The sequence below is a fragment of the Zingiber officinale genome, chromosome 2A (genome assembly GCF_018446385.1).
Source record: "Zingiber officinale cultivar Zhangliang chromosome 2A, Zo_v1.1, whole genome shotgun sequence".
Taxonomy (NCBI): domain Eukaryota; kingdom Viridiplantae; phylum Streptophyta; class Magnoliopsida; order Zingiberales; family Zingiberaceae; genus Zingiber; species Zingiber officinale.
The window spans coordinates 81,423,799-81,435,972 of record NC_055988.1 but is presented as its reverse complement, the minus strand read 5'-3'; positions in this window follow the sequence as shown (position 1 = coordinate 81,435,972).

Sequence of the window (12,174 nt, the reverse complement as noted above, 5' to 3'; positions counted from 1 at the left end):
GTCAACTACTAATGAATTGAATTTTCATGTACTCTTAGTGATAAACAGTTCTCAGGAATGATAGATATATCACTATATGATGTGGTTGAGATAAATGATGAATGTGTCTCTTTTTAAGCATTCAAATTAGTCATCTTGTTACCTGGTGCTCTTACTACTTTTTCAACTATAATTTTTGGTCTTGGTTTACTAATATATTATTTATGTGTTTTTATAGTTTGCAAATCTCAAGTACTCCAGAGTTGAAATTGATTAAGTGCAGTTCGAATGGGCTGAATGCATGCTAGATTACATTTGAGTAGGAAAGGTATTTTATTTTTGAAAACTTTGGATGATACATGCATTTGCATGGAATGTAAATTGCGTATATTGTCCCATGTCAATTTCTTTCTGATGGTGATATTCTAGGACTTCTGCAGCATGTATAATTCTTCTGTTTTTGTTCTTTGCTATCGTTAAGTAGACCAAATGATACTTTTATTTGATAGATTAGAATACTGGATGTTTTAACTCAGAAAACTAGGCATTTGAAGGTGAAAAGAGGTGAGATTAGGGAAATGAAAGGCGCAAGAAGAATGGAGTAGTATAGCAAGTTGAACAGATTCTGATTCTCATAATTTAATGTAGCCTTAGCTTGATTTTTGACTCACGATGTTCTACCTTGATGTGTTGTTAAAAGAATCTTCTACCTTGATTCTGATATCTATTAGCTTTTGATGAAAAAAGAATGTTTGTATATTTTATGGATACTGTTGTAAGAAGAATATTTATGTAATTTGTGAATATTTGTGTATTTTATGGATACTGTTGAATGAAGAATATTTGTGTAATTTGTGCATATTTGTATATTTTTTTTGGTTACTGTCGATTTTTCATTGTTTCGGAAATCAAATTTGTATTGTTAAAAAATGTTGATATTACATCGGTTTTCCACCGCTGCAAAACCGGTGTCATTAACTAATATTACATCGGTCGTATACCGCTGCCAAAACTGGTGTTATTAACATATAATATTACATCGGTTTTACACCGTTGATGAAACAGTATCGTTAAGTGATACTTAACCGGTTAATAACCAACTCGAACACCGGTGTCGTTAAGTGATACTACACCGGGTTTAACCCGATGTCTAAAATGGCAGACCTTTTATATCGCCTTCATAGACATCGGTCGAAAATGTAATAGACACCGGTGGAAAACCGATGTCTATGAGGGTTTTTGTTGTAGTGAAACGACCTCATCTACTTTTTTTTTCCTCTTCCTCTTGTGTTTTGGTGTTGAGCTAGGCGGAATCTCAAATATTGACGCCTTTCTTTGGCAGCATACAATCAACCCTAGTCCTCATAGTATCTACAATAGAAGATTGAAAAAGGTTGATCTTCTCTGCTTTTGAAGTAGCAATGTCACTACAAAAAACTTGCTCTTCTTCCAATTCATCACCATTGTGTCGATCATTAGTTGAAGCATTCCCCGAATCAGATCCTACCAATCCTATGTCTTCTATATCCAATTGAGAAAGAACATTTTTAACTATCAAATCAACCTCACCATCAAAGTTAGTAGTTGACCCAACATTCACTTCCACATTCACATAGTCAAGCAACCTAGCATGCCCATTCTCACCACCGACTTTAACCTCAACATTCTTATTATCTTCAAAATCTTTCTCACCATCTAAATCTTCACTAACTTTTTCTGCCTCCTTATCATTACTCTTATCTACACCACTTGGTTCAATCATCCTTATCATATTATCAAATTCAGAACATCTCATACAACATGACACCTGAAAAATAAGAGTAATATAGTAAAAAAATATTTTATCATCATTTTTAAAATAATAATTTCATTATTTCTATATTTACTGAAGGACTTCCTTGTATGCCACTTAACAATATCTCCTCCTCCGAAAATGGTATTATAACCATCATCTTTTTACAATTATAAATAAAACATCACTTCTACAATCATATTTAATTTATAAAAAAATATATTACAACTTACTTTATAAAATCAATGGTTGTAAATAATCTCTCAGCAGCATTATGTTTAATTGAAATCTTACACCGTTTCTAGTGAAACAATAGGGGGAAACAACATAAAGAACATGCATGTCCAAACGAAGGGATTCTTTCATATAACCATGCCTGAATATATAAAGAGATTAATGTAATAATATGAAGTATATCAAAATCACACTTTAAAAATTTAAAATTCACCATCAACCCAATGGTACAACCGTCTATATACATTTTGCTCTCAACTTTTCCTTTTCCATTACCGCTATGTAAGATAATTTGGTGGCACAAAAATCTGTATGCTACATCTTCCCACGAGTAATCAAAGAACCTCATCAGGCTATCAATGTACGATATAATAAATCAAGAAGTGGAATAGTGATCAATAGAAAATATAACACAGTTAAATTGAAGACAAATAAACAGTCTAACAAAATCATCTACTTCAGAATCCTTCTCTGATCCAGCTAATAAACCCATATTATCATGAATCGTGGTCCTATTTATGATGCCAACTTTTCCTCGAAATAGTCGAGCAACAAATTTGAACTCCATGCTCAAATCCAGATCAACCGATTGCCGCACATGGTTCAAACCAAGGATGATGCTAAACTTAGTCAATGTGAATGGAACTATAATATTGTCAGCAAATAAGAAAGAATGAGAAATCAACTGCTAGAATATCTTTAAAACTAAATCTATTTCGGTAATACTAATGGACATCTTAGGCATCTCGAGCCATGGAGCAAGTGGAGTGCTTTTAATCCTCTCTTTTTGTCTAATACCCAAATTCGGTAACACTTTATCAAATACTTCTCTGAAATATGTCGGTGAACAATGAGAATAAGATTACTTGCTTCTCTTTCTCTTTCTCCCCACAACATTCTTTATTTGTAGAGGTTTCTTTCCCATTTATGTATAAAAACAAATTAACAATTTAGCGAAAATAAATTAATTTATCAGTCATACCATTAAATACAAAACATACAAAATTAGATATCAGACCACTTAAATTGAGTACATTATTCAGTTTATTGATAATCACTACCTTTTAATCATTCAATTGAAGAAGATAAAACACAAACACATTCATTCATAAAATTATAACTTTAAATCCACAACCTTATTTTATTCAAACTAATAATATCAACAACACTAAAAATAGGAACATTTTAGCCAAAACTATTCTATTTATAATTCATAGCATAAAGTATAAACCATGGAAAATTTGGCATCAAAGCTTATAAATTGAGTTTATTATTCAGTTTATTGAGGCGTAGTTCATTAAAATTGTTGGTTGCTACTCGGAAAACCTAGAGGTTTCACTGTACAAAAATTTTGTACAAAGGTCTGAACCTTTTCCTAGCTACCATGTGTTCTTTTAAATTAAATTTTGGATCGCCTGCGGAACTTAACACGTTCGACCCAAATCACCTTAAGTTATTAATTCCATTAAATATTAATTTCCATAATTGGTTCCCAGTACTGACGTGGCGAGACACATGACCTTCTTGGATATGGCAGCAACCACCACCGACTAGACAGAACCTTTTATGGAAAGCTAATATTTAATTTCCTAAAATAACTTTAGGTTAATCGAAAAGAACAATCAAATCACAAGGGAAAAAAACAAAAGAACACAACATCGAAAAACATATTCGAAATACTAGAATCGCATGCCTCTTGTATTTGGTATTATTTCCAAAAATAACTAGTATGATGCGGAAAGAAAAATTACTAGTTATACCTTTTAGAAAGACCTCTTGATCTTCTACCGTATTCCTCTTCTAACCTCGGACGTTGTGTGGGCAACGATCTTCCGAGATGAGAAACCACAAATCACCTTCTTCTTCCTTGCAATTTCGGCCATCAAAACATCTTCTAGGATGAAGAGGTTTGGCCACCACCACCATGCTCCAAGGGATGCTAGAAACGAGGCTTGCTTTCTCTCCTTCTTCTCCTTCCTTGATCCGGCCACTAACAAAAGCTCCACCAAGAGATAAGTTTCGGCCAACAAGAGGAGAGGAGAGAAATAGGGCCGGCCACACCACCAAGGAAAAGAGGGAGAAAAATAGAATAGAGTCGTTAGCCTTGAAGTCTCCTCTACCCCCTCTTTTATAATCCTTGATCCTGGCAAATAAGGAAAATTTAATAAAAATTTCCTTAATTCTTTTTCCATTGAAAAGGAAAAATTATTTAATTAAAATAGTTTTCTTTCTCAATTTTATTTGGCCGGCCACATAAAAGCTACAAACAAGGAGAGTTTTAATTAATTAAAACTTCCTAATTTGTCTCCAGAAATTTATAAAATTTCTCCAATAATTTAATCCCTTCATTGGTTTATAAAAAGGAAATTTAATAAATTAAAATCTTTCTTTTAAACATGTGGATAAAAAGAAAGTTATCTCTAAAAATTAAAATCTCTTTTAATCTACAAATAAGGAAATATATCAAATCTTTTCTCAATCTTTTGTAGAAACTAATAAAAGAGAATTATTAATTTTTAAACTTTCTTTTAAATCATGAACATGGTTAAAAAGGAAAGTTTTCTTAAAATTTAAAATCCTCCTTTAATCAACAAATAAGGAAAGATTTTAAATTTTAAACTCTCTTTTAAACATGTAGATGATTTACAAATAAGGAAAGTTTTTACCAAAAATTAAAACCATCCTTTTAAACTACAAATAAGGAAAGAGATTAATCTCTTCTCTTAATCTTTTGTAGAAAACTATAAAAGGAAATTTTTAATTTTTAAACTCTCTTTTAAAATCATGATATCCACATAAGAAATAATTTTAATAAAAATCCTTTTTAATATTCTAGTGGCCGACCACCTAAGCTTGGGACCCAAGCTTTCGCCAGCCACCTACATGGCTCATCCACTTGGTCTTGGCCGGCCCTAGCATGGGTTCCAAGCTAGCTTGGCCGGCCCCATTGGATGGGTAAGAAGGTGGGTATGCGGTGGGTATAAATCTCTATATACTAGAGGTTACGATAGGGACCGAGAGGAGGAATTGGTTTTGGTCTCCCGATGAAATTAAGCATCCCGTGTTCGCCCCGAACACACAACTTAATTTCATCAATAATAATTCATTCCACTAAAGAACTATTATTGAACTACCGTACCAATCCCAAATTATATTTTGGGCTCCTTCTTATTATGAGTGTGTTAGTCTCCCTGTGTTTAAGATAACAAATGTCCACTAATTAAGTAAGTTACTGACAACTCGCTTAATTAATATCTAGCTCCAAGAGTAGTACCACTCAACTTCATCGTCATGTCGGACTAAGTCCACCTGCAGGGTTTAACATGATAATCCTTATGAGCTCCTCTTGGGGACATTCTCAACCTAGATCACTAGGACACAGTTTCCTTCTATAATCAACAACACACACTATAAGTGATATCATTTCCCAACTTATCGGGCTTATTGATTTATCGAACTAAATCTCACCCATTGATAAATTAAAGAAATAAATATCAAATATATGTGCTTGTTATTATATTAGGATTAAGAGCACACACTTCCATAATAACTGAGGTCTTTGTTCCTTTATAAAGTCAGTATAAAAGAAACGACCTCAAATGGTCCTACTCAATACACTCTAAGTGTACTAGTGTAATTATATAGTTAAGATAAACTAATACCTAATTATACTACGACCTTCCAATGGTTTGTTCCTTTCCATCTTGGTCATGAGCTACTGTTTATAATTTATAAGGAACCGATAACATGATCTTCTGTATGTGACACCACACACCATGTTATCTACAATATAAATTAATTGAGCAACTACATTTATCATAAATGTAGACATTTGACCAATGTGATTCTTAGGCTTTTAGTATACACTCTAACAAAAATATCCTTAATATTTCAATCATGTCCCAATTATATCCCTAAACAAACAATGAAGATCTAGAGAATGCTTGAAGATCATTCATAACATAAGTAGCGAAGCTTAGAATACATAACATATGCACATATGTTTATCTCGATACATCCATCAACCTTCATTACAAAAGAAAAAAACTACTTAGTATCATTTATAACACCAAGAGATTTCAATTGTTGTTGTATCTCATCTAACATTCCTGCAACCTTTAAACAATGGGTATGATGCTCATATGCTAACTCTAACTGTGTATCCATAAGTTTAGTTAGCATCTCAGATTGGCTGGGTTTACTAGAATTCGAAGTGGAAGTTGAGCTTGATGCAAATGTTGAGCTCGAAGGTTTCTTCTCAGTATGGGTAAAGGTGGCATCTTGTTTCTCTTTGTATGCTATAAATGCTATTACTGCTTCCTCACTAGTTTTATAGGACTTGTGTACAACTCCGCTAAATTTGTTAACTTGCATTTGTGTTTTTCCCAAGTGCTATAAATGTCATGCTTCCATCCAACAAACACAACATATGTCTTGCCCTATAATTGCAACAAAATTTTCCCAACATTTCCAAAATATAATAAATAATCAAAAACCGAAATTGAAATAAAATGGCTCACCATATCCAAACTTATTTACTCCTCTTCCTTCTTCTCTTAATCGGTTTTGATGATCACGACGTGTTTTCTAGTCCACTTGTATATGGGAAAAACCACGTGAGATGCACATGCTCATTCCGTTAATTATAAACAACGGAGTTAATGGGAAGGATATATTTAGACACATTTAAAAAGATAAGGGACGCATTCAACCATTGGAATTCTTTAGGGATATAATTGGGACACAATTGAAACAATATAATAGGAATTTAATGAATGATCTCGCGTATTGATAATTATATCTCTATCAATTCTTCAATTGAATAAGATAAAACACAAACACAGTCATAAAATTATAATTTAAACACTAAAACTAATTTTATTCGAGCTAGCATAATTGACACCACAAAAAATTGGAACAATTTACCTATTTATACCTAAAGTACAAATCCTAAAAATTTTGGGGCATTAAAGTGCTTAAATTACGCACATTACTCAGTAGATTTATAATCACTATAAAAAAAACTCACATATTTCATTCATTTCTTTAATTGAAGAAGATGCATTACAAACTCATTTATAAAATTGCAATTTAAACACTGAAACCTAATTTTATTCATCCTAAAAAGAACGACAACACTCATGAACTAAAGTTTCAAATTTTTACACCATTTTATAGAAACATACACAAACAATAATCTTAATTTTATTCTACAAACAAGAATAATAAATCGGTCAAAATTTAGGGCACAAAAACATAACTTACCTTCTACTCGAATACGTGCCTTCGAAATACAACGCAAGCCACTTCTTCACGTTAGCAATCCTCTGGTTGATTCGATTACGACATTCTTACTTCTTCATACTTGGCATTCGTCGATGATCCTTGGGTTGAAGGTCAAAGTCTGGTTATGTACTCGAAGCTTTAAGTTCAGCACTTGAAGGTGAAAGTCAGGTTCTGCTGCCTCTCTAATTTTTGCCTTCAATATCGAAGGAATTGTTTTGGGCGGTCGCCTATGGTTTAGGGTGGAAGTCGAGAAGGGAGTTTATTGGAAGTCGGAGTATAAAATGAGTCGGAGGAGCATAAAATGAAGAAAGATGACAATTTGGTAAATTGAAATAGATTTGGAGTTGAGAATAGAAAGACGTTTGGTCAGGGAGTGAGAGTACATTTTGTCTAGTTGAGAACAGAAAGAGGTTTATTTAGGGAGTGAGAACACATTTTGTTTGACCTAGGGACTGACGAGCGAGTTGAAATTGCGGTTAAGGATTTAACGATAATTTATCGATTCGAGATTTACTTTCTTTCATTTTTGATAAATATGCTTTCTTTTTTGTAATGTGTTCAATCTTTTTGTTTCTATCGAATCGACTAATCCTGGAGGTGATTAGGTCTAGCCTAGAGGAAAAATAATGATTCATCTAAATAGTCAATATTTTTAAATCCATTTTTCACTAGAGATAAAAATTCCCTATAGTACACTGTAACTAAAATTCAAACCCTAAAATTTTTAATTATCCTTTGGAAAGTTTAACCATCGCATCATGTTATGGGGCTGTAATCTAGTCAACCTTGGTGGGTGTTGTGGAATTTAGGGTCTTTTTAATCGGTTAATGATGCGTCATGTACTTTTTATTTTTAATATATTTTTATTCTTTAATTAATTAATCTGGCAACACGTATATTAGTTTTTCCTTCTAAATTGTGTGACAATCGAGACGACACATAATTGACCTGAGAATGCGAGTGTTTAATGGGAGATTATAAAGTTGGCTACACAATTTTTTTTTTAAAAAAAATAAAATCATAAAAAAATTAATCAAAATTTTTTATTATATTTTGTCGCAGCGTGGCGCAGCGGAAGTGTGGTTGGCCCGTAACTCATAGGTCTCAAGATCGAAACTTGGCTTTGATAAGATATTATTTTTGAAGGGGAATCTTGGTGCAATTGTAAAGTTGTTATCATGTGATCAAAATGTCACGAGTTCGAATCTTGGAAATAACCTCTTACAAAAAATAATGTAAAACTGCATACAATGGATCCGGATTATTTTTTTTTTATTTTATAGCTGCAATATATTTCAAATATTTTAGTTTACTCTTTTTATCAAGTATAAGCATAATTCATTCTATTCTATGTTCATATTTTTAGATTTAAAATATTTTGAATTAATCTTTTATAAAAAAGTTAATAATTTATGTGTTCAAATATATTTTTAATATTTTATTAGATATATATAATCAGTAAACAATAGCTCCTAAATATTTTCTAGCTCTCAAAAGAGGAAAAAAAACATTAATTCAAAATTATTTGAAGGGCTTTTTTAATCACGCATAGAGATTTAATATGAGATCGAGAAATTTATTTTGCCCACCTTAAAATCTACCTCGAGGACCAAAAGGCCGACCCTACGGGTCATCCGAGTTGGTAAATAATGATTCATTTACCACTTGAAAATACGGGGTCGAAATCATGAGATTATCGGGGCGTAAATCTCCGGACCCTGTGTACCTTACCTCACCCACTACTTACCTACTCGGCTATCATGATTTATTTTTCTCGTGATGACCTAAAGTCGGGTGTGAAGAAAATACTAGAGGCGAACGATTTCACCTTTTGCCACTCGAGGATCAAAAGGCCATGTTATCGGTATGCTTTTCTTGGACAAGTCCTTTACATAATTAGAATAACTTAGAAAAAGTTCGAAATATAAATCCTATTTCTTTGTTGAGTACAACGGAGGCAAAGCTTCCATGTCTAGAAAATTATGACTACCAAAGAGGCACTATGGACTTAAGAAAATTTCTAAATATCATGTGAACAAGCAAAAAAAGGTATTAGGGAACTTAGTTACCTGGAAAACATAAGATGTTTGGATTTTGTAGAGTGAGTTAGTACCTTAAGCATTTGTATTAGAGATAATTGAAATAATCACACACTTTTAAGCATAGAAATATCTATTAACTCCCTCTTACAGGTTCAGTATTTCAATAGTATACACATGATGTTTCTAAATATCATAAGTATCACGTGGGTCAAGAAGGACCGCACGTTGACAACGAAAATCCAAGTGGATCAAGAAAAATCACACTTTGGCAAAGCAAGTGCAAGTTGGTTAAGGGGGCCACACATTGGCAAGGTAAAGTCCTAACTGCGGTTAGGCAAGAGGAAAATTCAAGTGCGTCAAAAAGGACCACACTTGGTGATCAGAAATCCAATAGAAAATTGGAAAAATCCAAGTAGGTCAAAAGGTTGATAGAACACTGGTGGAGAGGTCGCAACAGGTCACGATTGATCGGAGATTGGGCAAGGGATCTGTAAACTTGGGTAAAGCAAGTTATGACTGAGTAATCGATCAAGTGATCGATTGAGACATGTACCAATTGATCGATTGAGATCCTTTTCAATCGATCAGCTGATTGATTGAGTGCATTTTGTCCCGAAGTGCATGGTGAATTGATATGGTGATGGATGCACTATGAACTCAATAGATTAAGTGATTGATTAGAAGGTGGTTTTCATGAAACACAGTGTACTGCACTATGTTGAATCGATTGGGATGAATTCTAATCGAATGAGGATATTACGAGAGGATTATTCAATTGACTAATCGATTAAGCTTGGTCGTGAGCAAACCGAGAGCTTCTGAATCGATCATGTGATCAATTGAAGATGCTTGATCGATTGGGTAATCGATGGGGAGTTGGTTTTTCGTGAAGCACAGTAGCTATGTCGCGAAAATGGTGAATCAATTGGGAATGTTCCAAATCAATTATGAGGGTTCTCGCGAGAGAACAGAGGTGATCTGGATTGATTGGGTGATCGATCTTGAAGCACTTAATCGATTAGGTGATCAATTGGGAGAAAGAAAAAAGAATTGTTGCAAGGTTTGGATGGTTGAATACGCTCGGATCTGACATGGTAATCGATTGGGGATAAGGTCAATCGAATGAGAGCCCTAAGCTATGGGATAAAAGGCGTTTGTCAAGATTCAAATGAAAAATACTTCTTGTCCATTCTTCATCTCTGATTCTTGAAGGTTCTTTTAGCAAATTGATGCAGCATTTCCAAACATCAAGAGGCAATCCATAGGAACAAGAGATCAAGAGCAAAGGTCCTTCATTATTGTATCCATTTCCTTGTTCTTGTTTTATTTCTTGTTCTATCTCATATTCGCGTGTGTATTTGCTTGTACGAGGTTTCTCCGCTTCAACGAAGGAGGATTTCATAGTGTATTGTAAGTGAGGAGAGTGGACACTTGGATTAGTTACCTCAACGAGATGGATACTAAGTAAAATCAAAGGTGTTAGCATTTGTTTTGAATTTCTGCTGCAACAAATCATAGAAGAAGCAATTCGAGCCAATCACCCCCCCCCTCCTTTTGCCGGGGTGTCCTAACAAACCAGACATTGTATGTGTCCTCAAAATTCTGATGATAATCAACTAGTTGATTCAGAGATGTTTTCTATTTTCAAATTTTCTAGTAAAACAATGGGTGCAACTATTTCTAAATAGTTAAATGAACAAGAATATTATTTTTATTTATTTTTAATTAATTAAATTTAGTTTATTTTTAATTATTTTATTTTATTTTGATTTATTTTAATTTCATTATATTTTATTTTAATTTGATCTTGAATTTGAATTAAATCCTTAATCATCTCATCCAATCTATATTTTCAAACAAGGAATCCTATAATACTGTGAGATGAATTAGTTTGAATTTTAGGGTTGAGTTTAACTTTATGTTAGATTCAAGTTTAGCTTTGAGTTCAACAAATAGACATTCTTTGGATAAACTTCTGAGCTATGGTGAGTCACCTGGACATCATTAGAGTAATCATGCCTTCAAAATTTTTCAAATAGTCCTATCCACTGAACTTAATAAATAAATTCTGGTCTAACCAGTTAGGATTCGTAAGAGGTAGTTTCAGTTAATTCCACTAAGACAAATGCATCAGGTTGAAGCCGTATCTTCCTATACATGCATAGACAAAGTTTTCCTAACCTACTATCATCCAAAACTTCACCAGCACTATTGATCAAGTTAAACTTTTGTCCCTCCGGGTAAGTTTATTGAATTTGGAGGTGCCAACTAATTTGGAGCCTCCCCTAAATTATTGATCTTTTCAGTTTAGGTTTTGGATTTATGTCGATTAATTTTATAATTATAGTAGACTTGGTAGTTATTTGAGTTAGTTTTGTAGTTATTTGATTTATTTTCTCTGTTTGAGTTTGAATTATTTGACTTTATTTTATTCTTTAGTTTGGTTGATTTTATATTAATAGATTTAGTTGGATTTGATTTGAAATAATAAATTTTATTTTTAGCTACATAAAAATGATTGAGTTCTACTTGCATGGTAAAGCACACTTTGGAACTCAGGCTTTAGTTAGTTTCTTCTTTTGACTTATTAGTGATATAAACATTTTGTTAGACGAGCTGGACTTGTATCTGAGTCTGGATTTATTTTATACAACTCTTTGTGATCCAAGTATCATGTCTAGGTACTTGAATCTAGTTGTTAATTTCTTTAGTAGTTCTTTTCGTTCAACTGCTTCGCCTTTCAATCCGGAATTATCCTCTTCAAGTTTTCCAACTTGAATTGGGATTTCAGCTTGAATTGGCTTAGTTGTTGAATCTGAATTTAGTTGATTATTAAGTATT